Source organism: Aquila chrysaetos, chromosome 12 (assembly GCF_900496995.4).
Source record: "Aquila chrysaetos chrysaetos chromosome 12, bAquChr1.4, whole genome shotgun sequence".
Lineage (NCBI taxonomy): Eukaryota > Metazoa > Chordata > Aves > Accipitriformes > Accipitridae > Aquila > Aquila chrysaetos.
In genome coordinates, this window is record NC_044015.1 from 24,663,283 (window position 1) to 24,681,456 (window position 18,174).

General features: G+C 50.7%; 1 long non-coding RNA gene across 3 annotated transcripts in view; it reads left to right on the forward strand.

Annotated features, from left to right (window-relative positions):
- The first annotated feature begins 9,141 nt into the window (after positions 1–9,141).
- Positions 9,142–18,174, forward strand: part of LOC115349422 — a 14,852-nt gene continuing 5,819 nt past the window's right edge. For 2 of the 3 annotated variants that reach the window (XR_003926079.1, XR_003926078.1), the window contains exons 1-3: positions 9,142–9,778; positions 11,322–11,477; positions 16,903–17,104. This is a non-coding gene — a long non-coding RNA (uncharacterized LOC115349422). Of the gene's footprint in view, positions 9,779–11,321; positions 11,478–12,329; positions 12,408–16,902; positions 17,105–18,174 lie in introns of all 3 variants that reach the window. The other variant, XR_003926080.1, reaches the window with a different exon arrangement.

Genomic DNA, 18,174 nt, shown 5'->3' on the forward strand with positions numbered 1-18,174 from the left:
ATTTAAATTGAAATATTTAAATTAAGGGGTTTTTTTGTTTCAGAAAGTAGGTGGATTTTGGATTGTTCACCCATGTAAAGGACAAACTACAGGGATGAAAGGCACAATTTAAAGGCAAATGAGATACTAGAGTTGCAGAAATCTTAATACTTCACCTGAACAGAGGGGAATGCCCAAATATGTCAGTAAAGCAGACATTAGCTAATGCTGGAGCTCTCTAGAAAGATCCTCTCAGCTCTGCTGTGAACACTCAGTACCAAGAACAGTTGTTCCAGCCAAAACTTCTGACTTGTGTCTTCTGCTTGCTTCTTTGCAGCACAAACAAGGCAAAAAGAAGATGTTTCCTGCCCCACTTGGGCCGATGCAGCAAAAGTTTTCACCATGGGAAATTCCTGAAGGCAACGAGTCTCGGTCACAGATGATATTCTGATGATGAAGAAATTTGGGAAGTGAATTGGTCAGGCAGGATCAATGGCCAAAAGACTTGGTGATACCTCCATGAAGGGCTATGTATGTATTCCCTTGTGCTAAGGCAATAGTAGGCAGAGCGGAGACAAGGACCTGAAATTCTGCAAGGCTGGCAATGCTTGCGGAGCAGAAGGTACATCATCTTGTTTGACCTCCTCTTGTTCACCCCAAATCCCGTTTGTGAAATGAACTATTCTGGAACAAATGTGGAGCCTGGTGGAGTTTAACGGGTGGCCATGCTACTGCTGCTGCTCAGAACATGAGCTTGTTTTCCTCATTTTAGGTTATGCTTTTTCCTTTAACCTACGTTTCACTGGGTTTTTTATGTTGATTTTCAAGTATAATGAATACTCTGACATGAGTAGCATCAAGAAGGGAATCAGATTAGCTCTTTAAGCTCTCCTGTGTGTGGCCTGGAGTAAATGAGAGGGCTGACAGTGTGTTAGAGCCATGTGTCTCAGCTGATGGAGATACTGGCTTTCTCTCTCTCTCTGTGCACCTGAGATGTTCAGTTATTTCCGAACAGTCACTCGTCACGCTGGATGTTATGCTGCTGTTCTTAAAGAAAGTGGGTAGAGAACTACTTTTCAGAAGTTTTCTTTATACTCCAAGAGGGTGGAGGCAGGCAATGATACAATTATCAACATATATATTATCATTACGTGAGAACAAAAAAGGATAATCTGGAAAATTGTCGCTGATGGATAATCAGTCTCCAGGGCACTGGATTTCTAATTGTCCCGGTCTGTGTTTAAACATGTCATCAGGATTAAGGGAAAAACATCTGTTTTCTATAATATTCCAATAAAATAACTTACAGACCTCAAGGTCCTTTTCAGTACCTGTATATAACCAGGGTAGATGAATCATTAAGGGATGATGCAGCTACAGTAATTCGGATGCTGGATCTAACAGTTTCATGGGGACAGAGATTGTATCAAGCAGGCTGATGCAGGTATGGGCTCTATCTGCAACTAGAGCAACAACTGTGGCAAAATCAGAAAGCAACAGCTGACCACCCATAACTCATTTACTGTGTTCTGCAATAAGCCTTACAGAAAAATTTATGGAGCAGATGGGCAAGAAATGTTCATGGCCTTATGTGCCTGAGACTTTTTGTAAGCAGATACAAGTGAACGTATCTCAAGAATTCCTCACTGAGGCTCTTGGGTCGTGTAAAAACATGAAATGGGCCTGCTGGAGAGGATTCTTGAGCTTTGAAATGAAACCATCATGGATGCAATTAAAAATAATACTTGTCACTGTTACAGATGTAGCATTTGCTTGTCTAATACACCTTGTAGAAGATCAGGATGATGTAATTAGAGCATCTGGTGCTCCAAGTGAGACTAAATTAAAGAGTGCCCCATATGGGGTTAGGAATAGGGGAGTTCTTAGCAGGGATTGTCACTAGCCAATGACAGCATTAAGGTTTTACACTTCACTTCCAAGCAGGATGCCAGTAGGATCACACTAATGCATCGCCTGTGATTCTGTGGATGGACTCCAGGGGCCATGATCCTGAATCACATCAGAACTGCATTTGGGCTAACTGGTGGAGATGTAAGGGAGCGGGATGAGTGGGGTTTCCTTCCTTTCTGGATCTGTTTGCGAGGGCAGGTTGCAATGCAGCACCAGCACTGCTGCAAGAAACCTGCCCGGCACTCCCTGGGCCAAGGACGGGCGCAGGCCAGCGTGGGCAGCGGGACGCCGGTAAATCTGCGCCGTGACTCCTCAGCGCACGTGTTTCTTCTTACTGAGGAGGACTCATGAGAACCAGATGTAGGTTTGTGGCAGTTTTTGTGTTGCAGACTAGAGAAGACGGCCGTGCTGGGGCCGCTGGGTGCGCACCCTCCTTGTGCCAGGCTTCAGGCGTCTGCAGGCTGGGGCTGCGTCTCTGCGCTGGAGGGCACCTGAGCTGCTGTGGCTTCCCTTAGTGTTTGCAATCGCTGTGAACCTTCATTACAAAAAAAACCCTCCTTATGACTCAAAATAGCAGGAGACCTTGGTTTTTTCCTCTCTTGCACAACTTCAGATTAAAGATACCATGAGAAGAAAGGCTGTTACTTTTTCTGTATGTTTAATATATTTTTGATTGATACAAAAATTAAATGAAACAATGAAGCGTATATATACACACACACTTACACACCCATTCACACATGCACATGAAATGCAGATAATTTACAGTAGCATTTTCCCACTGGCTGAAGTGGGTATAAAAATCCCAGATGTTTATTACTTTTGAGATGAAGGTCTAAGGTTACCTTGATGGATTCTGATTCATGTTAGTCCCTAGAACAAGCTATTCATTCACTGTTTTCATTTCTAACTCTAGTAACTCCACAGTTTTTTTTTCATTTCTAAAATCAGTGCAAAGGAGAGACAAAGTTATTTCTGGAAGCAGTGGTTTCCCTTCATTTGCGCATGCAGTTGGCCCTGTGATGACTGTGCCTGGAAATGCCCTGCTCCTTCCTCCCACCTCCTGTCTCTTTAGAGTATCAGCTCTTTGAGAAGGGAAGCATCTGAGTTTTGTATCTGCATAGCTTTTGGTACTAAGGATTTCATTTGAAGTTTCTTCTTGGTAATACAAATAAATAGTAATAATCAGAATGATGGTTTGTACCAGGCAACAATAAATGAGCCGCATAAGCAGCATGCCAGGGTGAGGCTGGTTAACTCATGAGGGGAGGAGGGGACAGAAGTTGTCACGGGGATATTCTCAGCCGGTTTTGTGCTGTGATTTAATTCTTGTGTGAGAACAGTATCAGAAGATTTATTTCATTTAGTATATTTGAGACTATTAGCTATGACAAGCAAGATACAGTAAATTTTATAGTGTACAGAGCATATAAGCGTGATACCAGAATCCTGTTGCTGATGTATGAGAAGAAAAGGCCTGAAGCCCTGTTTTATTATTCCGTAAATACGCTGTGCTAGAGGCTCTAAAAGCAAGATGAAAGTAGAGGGGTTTTTTTTAATGTTCATTACAAAGGAGTCCTTCTCACACTTGGATGGGTGAATCCCCTTCTCCGACTGTGAATTTGTGTGGCCACTTGTCTGGAGAGTCCCCAGAGGTCAGCCCTAATAAAAGGTTATCAAATACTGAGAAATGATGGACTTCGCAGTAATCAGAGTCTGCTTGCAAGAAGTGCCAGATAATTTATTTACCTTCTAGAAACAATAGAGCAAAAATTTAATAAAGGAGGACATTCTTTTCAATAGAAATATGTAGTAGAAAATAATTTTAAATAGCATTATTAACATTATGAAGATTACTTAAAAATTGGTAAAAATGTAGCGTTGAGGTGCCAAATTTTCCTAATTAAAGAAAGGACTTCAGCTGATGTCGTTGGTGACATGAAAATGAGGCACATGAACTACAGTGTGTAAAGCTTCCCTGCAAAGCTATGCGTAAGGCTGGGCGTTTGACATGTTCAGTTCTATACTCAATATCGTACAACTAATTCCTGGCCTTAGTGTAAGCTGCTTATGAAACTAATTATGGTTAAAAGGTACAAGAAAGCAGTAAGTTCATATTAGGAAACCCTTCTTAACATCAATCCTTCCTAACATCACAGGCAATTTACAGTAACAGACAAAAATTGATCAGGGGAGTAATTGAAAATTGTAGCAAAGTGTGGTTCGAAAAGCGGGAAGAGATTTAGGCTTAGAGAAAGATGATATTTTTCTGAACTACACTTTTTTTTTCCTTTTTTTTTTTCTTTTAGCATTTTGCTCAGTTACTGGGGAAAAGCCCTGGCATTATGATACATAACTGGGGAGGAGGACTCTCGTTTCGCCTTAGGGGATCGATACGCAGACCTGGGATCGCCTCGGTGATCTGGTTATGGACGTACCTTAAATGTTTTGGTGTGGTGCATCCGAGAGTCGTCCAACCTACTGAAACTCCTCCGCCTGGCGCCCAGCATCTCGGCACTCGCCGAGCCGCAGGGCAGAGGTGGAGGAGTAACGCTGGGCCCTGGGAGCGGGGCTGTGCCTGGGTGAGACGGGGCGTCCCGCCGACGCGAAGCACCTGCCCAGGAGGGACCGAGCCGAAAGGAGACGGCAGAGAAGGGCCCCCTCCGGCACCGCGGCTCTGACGCTCTCCTCGGAGGTGAGAGATGGAGGTTCAGATCCCTTCAGGCAGAGAAGGGATTGAACATGGATCTTCCACATCCTGGGTCACTGCCCTAATTACTGGGTTAGTGGATAAAAAGGGAATGACAGCAGCTGTGGTGAATCCAACCTCTTATTTCCTTTGTGGGCTTGTGGGGGTTTTTTCTGTTGCAAGTGCCTGAAATGAAACATTTTGGATGAAACAAAGCACGTTCCTCACTGCAAGGTCTATGGGATTTGTTTTGTTTCAGCAAAGAAAACTGGAAAATATTATTTCAGATTGATCTGAACGTGGGGTTTTTGCTCGTTTTAGATTCATTCAGTTGCTTTACAGCAGAATCAATTATTTGCACAAACCTATTTGTAAATGTTAAAAAACACAATTCGGGCTTCGTTGGAGGACAGTTGCCTACAAAATCTCAGCCCATACTGGCGGGCTGCAATCGTCCCAGTGAAAATAACTCCCAGTACAGCAGAGCTCACTGAGGCGGTACGATAGGCTCAGGCCTGAGAGTAGACAGGTATGTGTATGCACTATTGAAATATTGAACACTGTAAAATATATATTTACATTGATTTAGAATCTTTAGTAAAAAAGGGGTAGTCCATATTCTGTTGATACCTTTCACTGAAAACAAGGGGCAGCTGGTCCCGTAGTGAGTATCTTTGGGAAGTGCAGTTAGGTACAAGTCAGAGTGGTCTTTCCCGGGGAAGGATAATGACTCGGTACGTGCCTTCCAGCGGCTCATTTTGGATGACTGTTCGGATGCTTTCTTGGTGGCTGGACGAGCCAGCAGGTCGTAACAGTACTAAGCCTTAGTTATTGGTACTCACTGGAAGGAGGCGAGGTGTGCCGTGCGGACAGAGGGGGTCAACGCCTTCAGGCAGAGGGAAGCTGAACCCCGATGTGAAGTCTCTGCTAAGTGAAAGGGAACTATGAACAGCTTTGCCATACTGTTTAAATATTCAGGATTGTGTTTCATTTTTACTACTCATCGGCTGGTTGGGAGTGGGTCACCACAGACAGCATAGTTGTAGGAAGCAAATGCACACGGTTACTCTACTTCTATTATTCCCTTCTTTGGGCCATTGTGGATTCCAGTATGTCTGTTAATCGTATTTTATAAATGACATAAATGTACATGGAACATTACAACAGGGAAAATATGACAACAGTAATACTACAGAGCATAATCCCTGCCTCAGGAGCTTGCTATCCAAAGGCCTGAACATGTTCGTTGTACTTAGGAGGGAGTAGTGTGGAGACATTATCTGCGCTTGGCTTAACACGAGATTTGGGGTTCTGAGAAATGGGCAGGAAGAGGAGCTGAGAACTGAACTGAGCCTCTCCGGGGACAAGACATCTGGGTTTGAGCATCACGCACGAGGTTCTGGTGCTCTGAAAAACTCTTCTGCGAGACGGATAGGAGGGCTTTCAGCTCCTCATTCTAGCTAATGGAAGATGTTCAGGGGTTTTGTTTTGGATAAAAAAAACCGAAAAGATGCAAGAGTTTACATTTCATTTAATTCAAAATGATAATTAAAAAAGCAAAACCCAAAGCGCAGTCGGCAATTCACACAGCCTTTCTTAACACTTCTCAGGTGCGGCACAATTACTCTCACAGGATCAGGCCCTGAGGGGAAGCCAAGAAGATAAATCCTTGAAAGCAACATATGGAAATTGAACACGAAGTAAAAGCTCAAGTGGAGGTAGGTGGGTTCGGGAGCCGTCTGCAGGAGAGGGAGCCAAGGCTATGCAGTGGGAAGTGTGTAGAAAATGAAAATATGTAGAAACTGAAATGTATTCAGCTGCGGTCACGTTAGCATAATCCGCGCAGTCATTTCCTCTTGACGAGCGTATGTAGCACATCACAGAGCTGGGCCTGTTGTCAGGGGAAGGTAAAGGCGATACATATCTGTGTGCATGTCATGGGCAGAACGACAACGCGAGCGGTACGAGGCATGTATGGGGAGACGCCGCTGAGCAGAAGGCTACAGAAGATGAAAATACATTCAAGAAGGGATGGTATTTTTGTGATAAAACTGACCGATTGTTCATAATTAAAAGAAATGTTTCCCCAAGGTCACTTGAATTTTTTCACCGGGATCACAAAGCTGTTCTAATCTCCACTGGTATTAGATCTTGAATTAAATGTGTGCTGGCATCTGCCAGGGTAAGTAGCTCTGTTTTCTCCTCCCAGCCCTCACAGGAAACTTCGTTAATCTGGAAGGAGTTAAGTTCCGGAAGGCTCCAGGCCCTACAGAAGGGGTTTGGGGAGCAGTGAAACATCTCCTGCAAGCACTGGGTATCCCACAGAAAGCCAGCATCTGTCTGATCCCGATTCCCATAGACCTCGCGCTGGTAAACTTCCCACCAACTTCCTGATGTGCCTAAGTGTCAGTGAGGTTTGAGCTCTGTCAGTCAGCCACAGGGACGCGGAAAGCGATGGCTGCTTTATCCGGGTGGAATGATCTACTCGGGGAGGACAGGCCACGCTTTGGCTCCCGACGACCAAAAAAGTCAATCTTTGAGCTATTGCTTTTTGCCCCGAAGCTGAACATTTTCCAAGAAGGCTGTCGCACTCGTGTCTCTTCCTGTTTAAACTTACATATGGCATTGCTTATGGCAAACAGGCCATAGAATTCTGCAAATCCCTAAATATCAATCTCCCTCCTCCCAAAATTTCAATTGGACTTGCACTGCTTTTTTATCCATGAACGCCTCAAGCGTATGAGGGCTGCTGTACAAATATAAAATTTCACCTTGTGTTATGGGATTTTTATTAAGTAGGATTTATCATTATTACCTAACATCTTCCTCCGCCCAGAGCATTTGTTGTGACACAGGAGGGGTGTGTGATTAGCTCAAGCGTCACGGGCTTGTTCAAGCTGTTTCGCTTTCCTGCAGGTAGGAGTTAATCATGGCCCCCCCTTGGGTTACATCTCCTGGCAGCCTTTCCGCCTCTTGCGTTACTCGCTCTCTGGAGGCTGGTGGATGGGTGTGGAGTTTAGTGTCGACTGACCTACACGTACGTTTATTCCTCTGTGGCAAGTGTTTAAAACCTGGAGGGGCTGCCACGGGCCTCCTCGGTTAAAGGGGCTGTTGGACTCCCCGTCACATCTGGGCTGCGGTTTCTTAGCATTTACCCAGGCATTGACTGCTCGTTGCTTATTAGGGGAAAAACTGAGAGAGGCCGCTTTGTTGTTTGTTTGTGTCCAGTATTTTTTTGCAAGCAAATTGTCGGGACAGGCAGCGCATCTTTGATACTTTGTCTCTTTATCAGAGTCCAAGACAGCTGATGACATTATATTGGGCATTCATTTTAGATCTGCTGAGCCCACAGAAATCAATAGTTTTCCATTATCGGGTCCGGCTGGGTCACTGGTCTGTCAATGAGCTGTTACAATCGCTGTACAAGGGTGAACCTGACCAGTCAATTGCTGCTGACAAGAGGAAAACACGCTGACAGCCACTGGAACAAGCCAGAACACAGATTTGCACTTCGGTTTGCCAACCGAGGAGGCTGCGAGTGGGGCCATTTCCAAGATGTAGGGCACGCACAGTGGGAGAAGAGGCCCCCTCCCTCCCTCCCTCCGGCGCAGCAGGCAGGCCTTCCCCGCTGCGGGAATTCAGGTTTGCCACCGTAGTCCCGAACCCCAGAGAACTCACTAACAGGGGATGAAGGAACTGCCTTCCTCGGCGCTGTGGTTTTCCGGCCAAAAAGGGACGTGCTAAAGGGGAACGCTTCTGCCGGCAGGACCAGTCCTCTTTCTGCGGTGGCCGTTGCTGGGGGATGCTGGGCTTGGGGGCTCCTCGTCCGTGGCGGGAAAGTGCTCTACGCCGGGCAGGAACACAACAGGGTTAACTCCAGTTCTTGTCTGTCTGTGTTTTAACACTGACTTCCTATCCAACTTGAGAGCTGAGCCAAAATAAATATTTAGAAATTATCCCAATATTATGATTTTTAATTTTCAACTTTATTAACTTCTTTCAAGTGTTAAATCCTGACCGTTTTATTTACGCCTCTGGTCGTCTGTTTGATTCTCGCAGAAGTCAATATTCACTTGTGTTCCATCATCAAACAAAAAACTGGTAATCAACTTTATCACTGGAAGCCAACTAGCTGGGTTTTAAAAAATACACTACCCAAAAGAAAGATCATTTTCTTTAAATGAGAGGAGAGGGAAGTCTTTTTAACAGAGAAGAGCAAACCTTCCTTTACTGGTAATTAGAAGCACCAGCCTTATATGACTCGCAGCATTTGGTAGCTCAAGCCGCGTCAGATCTCTTACAGCATTAATTAAAAAGAATTTATGTTTTTTTAATAAAATGCTTCATGTTTTAGCCCCTTTTCTTCCTCCTACCAAATGTGATTATGGGGGCTGAAGGGAATTCAGGTTAATATGTTGACACACTTAACAATGCGGGGTCATGTTGCACAATCCGCTTGGCTGGTTCGGTGCAGCGCAGCCCCTGACAGGTCCTAATCAACCGCTGCCCTAAAGGCAGAGGCAAGGAGAGGATTTTAATTACTGCTCTCTACGCGAGTTTGCCAGCATTAAATTGAGACATAATTAGGCCTCCGAATTTTAATAATTGTCCTAGCTAATTGGGCAGACAAGTACGCTCTGCAGCGTGGCGTGATTAGATAATTAGTGTTTCCAAATGACAAAATTGGGCTCTTGATTGCGGATTCCAGATGCGGAGCGGGGGGGGGGGGAGGAGCAGGCGGCTCCCTGCGCGGGCAGAGCCGAGCCGGTCCCGCCGCGGTGCCCGGGCGGGGAGCGCGGCCCGGGGACCGGAGCGGGCCCGCCGGCGCAGTGCCGTGCCGTGCCGTGCCGTGCCGTGCCGTGCCGGCTCCGGGCGGGCAGGCGCAGCTCCCGGACGCCCGATGCCCCCCGGCCCCGCCGCCGCGGCGTGAGGCGATCGACTTCGCGGCACTAACTGATCTTTTCAGCCCAAGGACCGCGCGGCACAAGTGACGGCCATCAAAAGGACACCGGGGCCCGGGCCGGCGGGACGGATCCCGCCTCGCCGCGCACCGGGGCGGCGGGGGCGCGCGCGGAGACTCCCCCCGCCGCGGCCGCCAGGGGGCGCCGCTCCCGCGCGGCGGCGGCGGCAGCAGCAGCTCCGCTCCCCGGCGGTGCCCGCGCCCGCTCCGCGTCCCCCGGCAGGGCCGGCCGCGGCACCGTAAGTACTGCTACCCCTGCCCTGCCCTGCACACCCGCCGGCGGCGGGGGACCGCGTCCTGGCGCCTGTCCCTCTGCCCGCCCCGCCCGGCCGGGCCCTTCCCCGCGGCCGCTGAGCAGGTGCGGAGCGTCTCCCCCGCCGGCTCCGCCGCTCGGCGCCGTGGCGGGTATCGCCGTCCCCCCCGCCGCGACCTGCTAGGGAGGTTTGCTAGTTATACAGAGATACCTATAAAAATACGTATTTCTGTTTGTACTCGGCCGGGGGCTCAAATGGCCGCGGACGTAACCCCGGTCGCCTCCGAGAGCGGCAGCGCTGGCGCTGCTCGCAGGTGCCGCCGCGCTGCTCCCGTCACCTGCGGGTTTTGGTCCCCGCGAGTCCTGTGCCACTAGAAGCATTTCATTTGTAATGATACAACCGAGCGCGTTAGTAATCTTATTTAAAAAAGAAAATATATGTATGTATCTGGGGAGGGCGCTGGGGTAAATCCGCAGCGAAGCGCCGGGCGCTGCCGCCCCGTGGGCGCTCCCACGCCGAAGGACAGCGTGTCCGTGCCGGCGGGAGCAGGGCGGCAGCGCCGTGCTCGGGCGCGGCAGAGCGCATCCACTCCCTGCCGGGGAAAGGGGCGCACCCCGGCTCCTTCCGCCCGTTCCCCGGAAAGGAACCGGGGAGGAGGCGAGGGAGAAGCTCTAAAGCAGCTCCCCGAGAAGAGGCCCTTTCCCCTCTCCCGCCCCCCTTCCCCGCCGTGCAGGTAAGCGGCCCCCCGGGCCCGCCGGCCCCCCGCGCTGGGCTGCGCTGGGCGGGCAGCGCTCCCTCCCTCCCTCCCTCCCGCCGCACCGGGGAGCCCCGGCTGCTGCCGGCACCCCCGGGTTACCGACCAGCCACCCTCGCCGCCTGCCAGAGCCTGCCGGACGAGGACTTGCCTTTTTTATGATTATTTTTTCGTCCGCGAAGAACCGGGCGGTTTGACGCAGCCATATAAAGCCGAATCGCTAATAACCGAAAGTTAAAAGGCGAACGCTTCGCTAGGAAGCATTTCATGCAGCTGGTGCAAAATCGCTTTTATTTTTTATCTGCAGGAAAGGAAAAACAGTTTTATGATTTTTTTTCTATGTGTGATTGCACCGTCATCGAAATACAGATGCTTTTCCTACATCAATGATTTTTGCTACAGCCTAAGGGCTTCTTGACTTTAAAGGTCTAGTTATTTTTGCTAATATATCAAGATTTTAACTCCTGTCTGTTTCATAAATCAACTTCAGATGCACTGTACAGTATTTATATACTTATTTTCAGAGGTATATTCTAGCTCAGTAGATTGCCATCTCACCATCTCGGCGCTTCAAAGCAATGATGTTGGGAATTGTCAGCTCTGAAGATAAGGTTAGCTTACAGGAGCAGTATGTGCTGTGTAAAACGCTGATTTATAAAAGTGTTACAAACCATATATCTTGCAGGTCAGATTGCATGCGTTACATGATCACAAATACATTGAGGATTGATCTGCCAGTGCATATTTAAAGCAAAATTCGTGTTGTCTTCAAAGGTCAGGGTGCCGGAGATGTACTGGAGCAGAAGCTAGAAGGCGCATCTTGCAACCAACCCCAGCCTGGAGAAGCTGTGGCAAAGTCCTCCCCTATTCCGATAACAAGTTCCTGCGGCCTAACGTGCGCACTCCTCACCCAAGCCCTTGCTAGGAGCGGTAAGCACCTTGCCCTGCTAAAAGTGAAAAATGCCTCCTGCAAACCAAATAGATGCCTACTCATTTTTTAAACGCTTTTCTGACTTTGATGGGCTCTTGACCACCAGGTGACACATCCTCGGGGCCTACGAGCTGCCGAGGGTGTTGCTTTCCCATAATCGGCTGCTTTCTGAGCAGCCTCAGTTGCCTCTGTGCCCAAGGGGGCTCCGGGGGCTGGCTCCGGCAGGCTCCATTTTGTCATCCTCCTGTCAGCGTGCGGGTGAGGCTGCCAGCAGAAATAGGTAGACTTGCGGTGCTCCTGTGAAGGTGACACCCAGCTCCAAGTTTGCAGTTAATCAAGTCCGCTAGCTGAAGTTGAACAATTTAATCAGTGTCTGATGAAGCCTTGGATGTTATTTATCTGCGCTATATCAAATTCTCTTCAAATCTAAAGCAATCGTCAGAGGTTAGATGGGGGAAGGCAACAACAACGTAGTAGTCCCTGCCCTGATCCCACAAGAAATGCTGTGCGGTCGCATCGCGGTACAGCTGTGTGAGCGCAGCAGCCCGCACTGGTGTGCGGTCATTGCAAGGCCAAGGCTACCGTGAGGGTCCTGTTCTCGGGATGCTTTTGCACTGTTTACTAACCAGATTACAGCTTGGGTATGCTATTACTTAGCAACCCTTGCCAAGAACGCTTTTCTTCTGCCTGGTGAGAAGGCTGAGACTCTTCCTTCAGGGACACTGTTAGAGATAACCGTCCTGTTGCTTGTGTGCAGAGTTTTTGTGATATGGTGGCAGGGCGATGGGAGCTGAAGGCCACTTGGATGTGGCACCGAATGCAGCCGTGTGAGTTTGTCCTGTTTCTTGCAGGAAACATGTTCCACCTGTGCTCCCTGTCCTGCCCTGCCCTGCCCAGCCTGCTGCTTCATCTCCCGGTGCAGAGGGAAGGTATTGTTTGGCTAAGATGCTACTGTCTTGGGACCTGGTTATTTTCGAAAGTTTCTTTCCAAGGTCCAAGTTAGTACAAGGATTCTGATGAGCTAAAGTACAGAAAATGGTATCCCCTTCCTGACTGATGTCGTCTTGGTCAAGCCCAGGCTGCATTTCTTGCTTCTCAGCTGGTAGCTGGGTCTTGCTGGTTTTGCACTTGCTGGGATGGCAGTGCTGACTGTCCACGCTGGGATGGACAAGTAGAGTTGGAGAAATTTATTTACTTTGTCAGTAATATGATTATTTTTTTCTGCTACCGATTTGATGAAATAGTTTGGGTTTTTTCCCCAATGAGTTTAATGGTGCTGCAAAAATGTAAGAAGTAAATAATTAGACCTATAAAATAGGATATATCTTTATTTATAGTGGTGTAATGGAAACGATTCAACTTGTTAGTGTTAAGATAGCATCATCTCCTTAATGTGCATGCAGCTGTAGAAGCAGGAGAGCATTTTAAACTAGCGGAGGGGGTTTCACTCCCTCTCTCTCTCTGAAGCGCCGTCGTGCTTTTCCTCTGCTCTGAAACGTGACTGCAAAACCTGCCTCGATCAAGTGTCTCCATTTCCACCTGCGCTGGACCGTGCAGCCGGCGCCGATGCCCGCTGCCACCGGCGCTGGTGGCAGCCCCCCCCGCCTGCCCGGCGGGGTCCCGGCCTTGCCGGGGCACGGCTGCGTTTCTCGGGGTTCGCTATCGGCCCGTCTCCCCGGCGCGGGGAGCCCCCCGAGACGGGCCAAATCCCGTATTGAGCCCGCCGTCCCCCGGGCAGGGAGCGCACCCCGGGCCGGGGGGGGGCCGGGGAGCCCCCGAAGTTCGCACTTCAAAGGCGGCGGCGGTGGGCGGCAAAAGCGAGCGCCCGGCTAAGAGAGGCGGTGCTCTGCCGGCCAGTTTTCAGGCGGTTTAAGCCTGAAGAAGAAGTGACAGGGCAATCATCTCCCCGGCTCGGCTGCGATCGGCTGCGGATGGGAGGGTGAAATCTTGCTAACAGCTCGTGTATCTGTATATTTAATTGCGACCCGGCTGCATGTTCCTGTTGAGGAAGGGTGCGGATGACAAGCGAATCTATAAAAACACAGTTGACAAACCGGGAAGGGGATAACTGACAGATGAAACGACAGTCGGCGCGGAGCTAACTGGCAAACGCATCAGTACAAAGTCATATACCTTCTGAGAGGAGTAGTAGTTTGTTTTATTCCGGTTCTCCAGAGTTTTATCTACTGTCGGTGTGATGGGGGAGAGAGGAGCTAATGTGCCCTGTTTAGGATACAAACATGCAGATTAGATCAGACTTCAGACACCGTGTTTCGCTCAAGACTGAAAACAGTTAGAGGAACAAACCAGGCTTCCCCCACTGAGGAAAAGGAGAACATGAGGTGTTGGGTTTCTTTTTTTTTTATGTTTTAAAGGAGGTCTAAACTTGTTTAAACGCAACCATTTCCCATCCGGCTATATAGCGAGCTACCGGGAGTTGGTGGGGTGGGAGCTGGGGGCCCGGAGCTCCCCGCCGCCGTTGTCCGAGGCTGGGGCGTTCGGGAGAACATCAGCCCGGCTCCCGTTTTCTTCACTTTTGTATTACTTTACGTTTTCAATGAGGCTGGTGTAATTACGAGGCGTTTAACTTTTTGCCAGGCTCTTTCATTATGGCTTTGCATTTGCACCTCGCCTTTAAGAGAAGTAATAACATTCACAGTCAGGGGCAAATCCTGTTAATGAACAAATTAAAGTTCAAACAGTTATTCAAGTTCACAGCCCCGCTCGCTGCTCCTTTAATAAGAGTTATACATGTTACTTTCTCTCGGGATCACTCCCCCTTTTATTACTTTTTAAGCTTTTCATAAGCACTGGCGGGCTATATGGGCTGCTCCCAACCTCTAAAGAGCCCACAAATCCTGAAGGGAGCCCTAATCCGGCCTTAATTTGGCAACTTTTGTAAAAGACATAAAAGCTCGGGTGCCACCCTTGTGCGCTCAGATGATTATATGGCAGGGAATAAGCCGGGGGAAGGCCCCCCCTCTTTCCCGCACCCACCTATTCGTGCTGGCTGCCTCCCCTCCGGATCTGTGCAAAAGAAGCCTCCGTCAGGCCCTCCCGGGTACCGGGGGAGAAATTAGGATGTCTGATCGATAGCCTGGGAATTTCCCCCCCTCCCCCGATAGCTCTGGCCGGGGCCGGGCGGGGGCGGCCGGTGCCCCCAGCCCGCCCCGCAGCGCTGCCCGTGGGCCGGAGCCCGGTGCCTGCTACCGGCGGCTGCCTCCAAGTGTTAGCAAAGCGCAGTTAAAAAAAAGAAAAATCCCTGCGCTCTTTCTCTCTTCCGCCCCCCCGCTTTCTTCTTTTCCTCCAAACCTTTCGCGATTAGAGTGTCTGCGCTCACCTCGACATTTGCATAACATGAATCTTAATTCCCCTTGTCAGGGGCTGCCCGAGCCCGGGGGAGCCGCGGCTCCGGGCGGGGAGCGGGGCGGCCCCCTCCCCTGCCGCGGTGCCGGGCTCCCCGGGCCGGGGGGCGGCGGGCAGAGTCCAACAAAGCCCGGGGAGCTTGACAGTGGTGCAAGGCAGCGCCGGTGCAAAAGCGCTGTCTATGTACAAATAGAGGAGATCACACTCCCCATTATCTACCTCCTGGCGAGTGTTTGATTTCTGACATCTAAAGCTTATCAAGGCAAGCTCACAAAAAAAAAAAAAAAAAAAAAAGAGGAAAAGGAAGGGGAAAAAAAAGCACCTCTTCGTGGAGGGAGATCGCTCCGGTTTGGGTGATGCGGCGGGAAGGGGAAAGAGGAGGGGGCCGGTGTCGGCAGAACGCCGCCGGTGCCGGGGGGGGGCGATTTCTGCCCCGGCCGTGTCCCCGCGGGCCGAGCGCTGGGGCCGGGGCCGGGGCCGGGTGCGGGGCGCTGGGGGGGGCGGGCGGGCCGAGCTGGCCCCGGCGGAGGGCTGGAGGGAGGCCCTGAGTCCTCGCAGCCATCCGCACAGAAGTGGTTTGATATAATCACCATGACAACTGCCGCCTATGAGCATACAAATAATAGAGATGAAATAGACAAAAGATTAGCATGCCATGAAAAGTACAATAAGTTTCTTATTTAGCATTTAGATAACTGTCTTTCCTTCGGAGCAGGCTTCAAAGTTGAACCCAGTTTAGACCAAGAGGATTAATTCTTTCTCCCGCATGCTTCATTGAATCTCTCATTACCAAACTTTGTCTGTATTGATGTAAGATTTGATTGAAGATTAGAGCATTTAGCAAATCTTGCTTTTCTGCATGTATCAGGCCTTTTCAAGCGCAGCCCGCGCTGCCCAGTGGTCAATACCCTTACTTTTATCCAGTGTCTGCTTCATTTAAACTTAATCAACTCCCTCAATGAACTGGAACAGGGAAACGTCCCTGCGGTAAGAATGTTGTGCTTTTCTTAGATAATTCTTTGCTCCCTCTCCCAGTCCGCTGGCGTTAAACCTAAAATTGCTCTCTGATGAACTTAATCAATATGATAATGACAATTGGGGCCGAATGGCTCGGCCTGGGCTCCGGGTGGAAAAGGTAGATGGCTGTGCCCATCGCCCAAACCCAACTTCTCCTTGTCTCCCCTCTCCTTTTGTGTGCGCAGCTCCCACCTTTCTTTCTCTCGCTCGCTCGCTCTCTTTTCCTCCCCCCTCTCCCCCCCTCCGTGACACCGACCGCTGCTCACACTGGAGAATGATGCTTCTTTGTGCGGCAGGAGGACTCGTATGTCACCGCCCGGAGAAGCGGAGCGGAGCGATTGGCTGGGTGAATTATCTGCCTTGTTGCAGTGAATTATTTGCGCTGTTTCCTTTCCCAGTCAACAAGTTTCTGAGGTATAGTGCAGATCAATCAAAGCTGACAGAGCGCATGTGAAGCTTTTACTGTGTAAATCTGGACCTCTTGTCCCGGCTTCGTTGGCACTGGCATCTGTATATCATTTTTATACTGCTACCAGTAGAGCAATTTCAAAAGTATTTGCAAGGAAAATGGATGTCCCCATCTGTTCCTGGAATCATAAATGTGCCACTTTCGGAGGGTTTTCACTGGTAATCATATCTTTAATGATGAACAAACTTGTGATATATACCTTTCCATAAAATGGGGTTTTCTTCACTTTATTGTGATTGGCTGGGATAAATAGCTTTTCCATATGTTAGGGAGATAAAACATAAGATTACCAGAGCTCGTTTGTTTGATCATAAACAAAAGAAACAATTCGCTCCAAACACTCTTTAAACAGAAACAACTGCAGAATTAAATTGTATTAATAGGCTATCGATGGGTCAGGAGGCAAACAACTGTCCCCGTGGAAAAGACAGCTGGTTTAAAATACGAATAGACGGCCCTTCTCGCCGTTCGGGTGACCTTAACGCAGGCGTGGATTTTAAATACTCGAGGCTCGTTTTAATTTTGTCTTTCTTAAAATTATCTTGTCTTTGTCTCTCTCTTTTTTTCTCCAGCTCGACTTTGAATTTCCGTAAGTGCAAGAGCGAGGACGCGGTGCTAGGTAGTGGATTGCCGTGCGCTATATTTAGAAAGCAGCTGGAAGAGAAAATGTCCTCAGGACTGTTTTGTTGTAAATGTCCCTCCAGTCCCAGCACTGTAAACGTAAACGCTCGTTCTTCAGACGTGCCAGCGCTTCGCACTACCCGGGAGCGCTGGGTAAGGACGGCTTAGGGGAGACCCTCTCAATTCTGCGGCACTTCCCGGCGCAGGTAGCGTTAGAGCTGTCGTATGAAAATTAGAGGTGCCGTTGCCAGCGCTGCCTGACCAGCCCCCGCGGCGGGGGGAGCGGCACCTCGGGTTTATCCCCGCCGGTGGCAACCTTCTCCGCCCGGGGGTACCGGCGGGCTGCGTGCACCCGGTGCTCGGTGCAGAGCGCCTCAGCCGCGAGGTTCCCGGCCCGGAGCGGGTCACTCCCCTTGCATTTCGGCGGGGCGAGCCCTGCGCCGGCCCTGCCGCCGCGGGCGCAGGCGGAGCCGGAGCGCACCGGAGGCCCGGGCAGTCCTCTCCCTCCCCGGGGATCCAGCAGCAACCCTACCCCCAGACCCGCCGCCCGCTCTCCGCTAAACGGGGTCTCCTCCGCTGGGGCTCGGCCCCTCGGGGGTGGGGAGGGGGTTGCCGGGCCGTGCCGGAGGGGCACCCTGCGCCGGCGGGGCACCCTGCCTGGCTGTCACTCAGGGCGCGATCCCCCACGGCCCCTGCCGAGCTGGGCACGGAGCATCTCCGGGGTACGGCCCCCTCCGCGCCCGGCCCCGGGCCCCCGACGGGGCGGGCGGCCGCCAGCCCGGCTGCACACGCCGCCCCGCGACCGTCGTTCGCTCAACGGTGGGGCGGGTCTCCCCCCTCCCGTGCGGTGCTCTGCCGCTGCCCCCAGACGGCGAAGGGGGCGATAGTCGCGACACGGCGATAGAAGGAGACGCCTCCGAGCCCGTTCCTCCCGGCCGGCGCCCCTCGGTGGGCGCAGAGAGCCCGGGGCAGCGCTAAGCGGGCGGGCCCCAGCGGAGCAGCACGGCCGGCGGCTGCCTCGAAGCGGGCGGCTTCCCACCACGGCACCCACCCGTGCGGGGGAGGCCGGTTCCCACCCGCGCCCGCCCCGGGCTCCCGGAGCCCAGCGGGAGACCCGCGGCCGGGGGATGACTTGGTACCGGCGGGCGGGAAGCGGGCACGTTAATGTCTCTTAAGGCCAGAAGAGGCCATTAAATCATCTGCCTGACCTCCCGCGTTACAGG